The sequence below is a fragment of the Hylobates moloch genome, unplaced genomic scaffold (assembly GCF_009828535.3).
Source record: "Hylobates moloch isolate HMO894 unplaced genomic scaffold, HMol_V3 SCAFFOLD_13, whole genome shotgun sequence".
Classification (NCBI taxonomy): domain Eukaryota; kingdom Metazoa; phylum Chordata; class Mammalia; order Primates; family Hylobatidae; genus Hylobates; species Hylobates moloch.
In genome coordinates this window covers 65,272,246-65,275,732 of record NW_026652288.1, presented here as the reverse complement: position 1 = coordinate 65,275,732, position 3,487 = coordinate 65,272,246, and the positions used below count along the sequence as shown (strand labels likewise).

Sequence of the window (3,487 nt, the reverse complement as noted above, 5' to 3'; positions counted from 1 at the left end):
ATTTGCAATCCACTTCTGGCAAGGCGAAAAGAACTTTGTGATATTAGTTTAATTACTAATCTTTTCCCCATTTCATCTTGTTTTTTCAATGCTTATTTCCTCCCCATATTCACTATTTAAAAATAAATTATTGCAGTATATGTATCGTTGAAAATGACCACAGATTTTTTTGAAACAAGATAGGGTATAATTAAATACACATGTAAACAAGATGTTACTTGGAGACTACTTGCAGATTAGGTAAAAATTAGTTTATCCCCAACCTCAGGACCTCAAAGTATCCCCATTATTTCTACACTCCTGTGGACCATGTCAGTTCAGCCCTATTTATTCATTTCTTTTAGCTCATTCTTTCGACAAGTACTTACTGACCTCCTACTACATCCCAGGCATTATTATAGGCAATAACAACACAATGGTGCAAAACACAGGCAAGTTCCTGTTCTGGCAGAATTTAAATTCCAGTGGGTGAGAGGCAAACAAATGAAAGTGAGGAATTCAATGCAAGAAAAGAGATTTTCAGATAGGGAAAAGTTTGATGAAGAAAGTGAAACAGGGTCCTGTGAGGTCCTGAAATGTAGTGAATTTCCCCTTGGGGGTTAGGGAAGTCTTCCCTGGAAGGTGGCTGCTGGCTGAGGCCTGAATGTCCAGCTTGGCAGCCTGTAGATCTGGAGGAGGGGTTCCTGGCAAAGGGAACCACCAGGGCCAAAGCTTTGAGGCTAGGCTGAGCTGGGCACATTTCAAAGACAAGGGAGGCCTGCATGACTGAGATTAGTTGCACTCAGGAGAGAAGGGGTAGCTATGAGGCATGAGCAGCCGGAAGGGGCCAGATCACACAGGGCTTTGTAACCAGGAGAAGGAGGTGGACGTTTCTTCTAAGTGGGAGTCCTAAGGGATCTGATTGCTGATTTTTAAGAGGTCAGTGTTTCTGTTTTGTGGAGAGAAGATTGAACAGAAGCAGAAATGAAAGCAGAACACCCATTATGAGGTTCTTGTGTTGAGAGCGAGGCTGCTTGAACTACGAGGTACTGGACATTCAGGCAGAAGTAGACAGAGGCAGTTTCCGTTGCAGAGATACTGAGAGAGGCAAACCTCCCTCCTCAATCTCCCACCTATTCCCTTTGATGGCTTCTGCAAGAAACTCAATTGAACCAACTGGAATTTTTGGAATTTTACAAAAGATTTGCAGGGCCCTGAGGAGGGGTTCACTTTGGGGAACATGTGGGTATCTTGGATACTGCCCTCTTTGTCTCACTCTGCCCTTTTTAAGGGTCCCTGGTGCCTACCCATGGCCCTCCCCTCTATCCAAACCCTCTAACATATGTAATCCTGCCCCCACAACCAGCTTCCTCCAAGGGAGCAGCCCCTGTGCATCAATGTCAGTTTCAGATCATTGCAAGCATATTAACTCACACGGAAATCCACCCACATTCCACATTAAATATTATTTACATGAGTTGACTTGTGGCTGACTAGATGATATGGTGTTATGGTTTGCAGACATTTAATTAGGCATTTATCTTTATTTTATGATTTACTTTTCTGTTGTTGTAATCTATATATATTTTTTCAGATCTCAAACATTTTGTGGGCCATTACAAAGCTCATGTCCCCTATGTCTGTGGGGCCTAATGATTCAAACAGCCGTGACCAGGCCTGCCTGTGTGGCCCAGCCTGGCTGGCATTCAAGTGAATAACATCATCTCCATCTCACTGCACAGAAGTATGAACTGCGGTGTCAGCAGGTTTCCATGACACCACCGGCGATGTAGAGCACACATCTCTCCCACACTCTGCTGGTTACCAGGCCCTGGCAGTACAGACCAGGCCTCCTGGGTTGCCTTCCTCCTTCCGGCTCACAGGTGCCTCTTCACTCCCATGCTCTGCTCCCCAGACCACCAGCCCAGAAGGAGTGACCCAGAGCCTGAGGCAGGAGAAATTTCGAGGCAGAGACTGGAGCTGAGGGTGACGCCCAGGCCAGGCTAGAGAAAAAACACTGTAAGAAAGGACTGAGGCCCCCACATGCTGGAATCTTGTGGAAAGAGGTGAAGGCAAAGCTGGGGATGAGAGAGAGAAGAGGAAGCAAGAGAGTAGTGAGGAAATAAGGTGGGGAAACAGCTAGGGAGACAGACATGCATCTGGAAGATTCCAGAAAAGGCCATTTCATCCAGCCCTGCTCCAGCAGTTTGTGTTTCAGCAGCCTCACGGGACACCTGGCCTTTCCTTTCTGACATTGTTCTCCAACCGTCCAGCACCTCTTGGAGATCTCAAGGGGCTCTCCACATGAGACTTTTGAAACTAAGAAACAGATTTGGGTGTTGCACGTGTTTGCTCTGGAGCCACATTGCTTGGGCTCAAAGCCAGATCCATGGCTTCATCACCTGTGAACCTTGGGCACATTTCCCCACATGCCTGTGCCTCAGTTTCCTCAGCTGTGAAATGGAGTGGTAATAGTTCCTACTTTTACTGAGTCATTGCGACGTTTTCTGTGAAAGACCTAACATATGAAAAGCACTCCATAAATGTTTAGCTATTATTATTTCAAGGAATTGTAAAAACAGGATCACAAAATTGTGGAATATCATTAATGTTTAAATTTAACAAATTATACCCTTTAATTCAAAAAATGCAATGGCATATAACTGTGATACTTGCAGGTAATATAGAAATTAGGGTTTTTTTCTATATAATTAATTTATAGCACCCTAGATGTAGGATGGTTCAATCACGGGACGTGAGTTTAGAGCTGAATGAGAAGTATCTGTGTTATGACCATATTTATAATCTCATTTGGAAGCAACGTTAAAAGCCTAAATTTGAGGTCCTTTGTAAATGTTTGTCTCCAAGCCAAATGCTTTTCCTGGTCACCTTCCTGACTTCTGCTCCCACCCCCGTTCATATCTTAAAATGATTAGGGCAGAAAAGGGTGGGGGAGTTAGAATAGACTCTACTTCCTGTCTCTCTGATTTTACAAATTAGATTAACAGAGCATAAGGCCTTTACCTCTACAACTGGATGATTTATAGTTTTATGTATATTACACACACACACACAGAGAGAAAGAGAGAGAGAGAGACAGAGAGAGATATTCAGCCTAATATGTCAGTATAGATCCTTTTGCAATTCATGAGCATGATGATGGGGTATCACACTTATGTGTGAGATGTGCCTCCCTCAAAGCTTCTTCCTACAGGTTGGCACTTTGCCCACCTGACATGAAAAAAAAGTCAATGTAGAAGGAGAGGTAACGCAAGGCGAAAACTCACTTGTCCTGTAAACAACTGAAGACAAGCCAGTCTTTGAGAAGATGAAAGCCTGCAGGTGCTAGCCAAAAGAGAAGGGTGGGGAGGACAGGTGAACTTTCCCTACCTTACAATTTTGTTTTTACTCACGTATGCCCAATAGAAGCTGTGTGTAATGCAAGCAAAAAATGAATGACTTTCTACCAAATGGCACTCTTCATGGCTGCAAACGTGACCCTAAACTA

General features: G+C 43.9%; 1 non-coding gene across 1 annotated transcript; it reads left to right on the top strand.

Moving 5' to 3' along the window:
* The first annotated feature begins 3,111 nt into the window (after window positions 1-3,111).
* On the top strand, window positions 3,112-3,216 carry LOC116481365 (small nucleolar RNA U13). The gene has a single exon (XR_004251528.1). It is a non-coding gene; the product is annotated as a small nucleolar RNA U13 (small nucleolar RNA).
* Window positions 3,217-3,487: the final 271 nt, after the last annotated feature.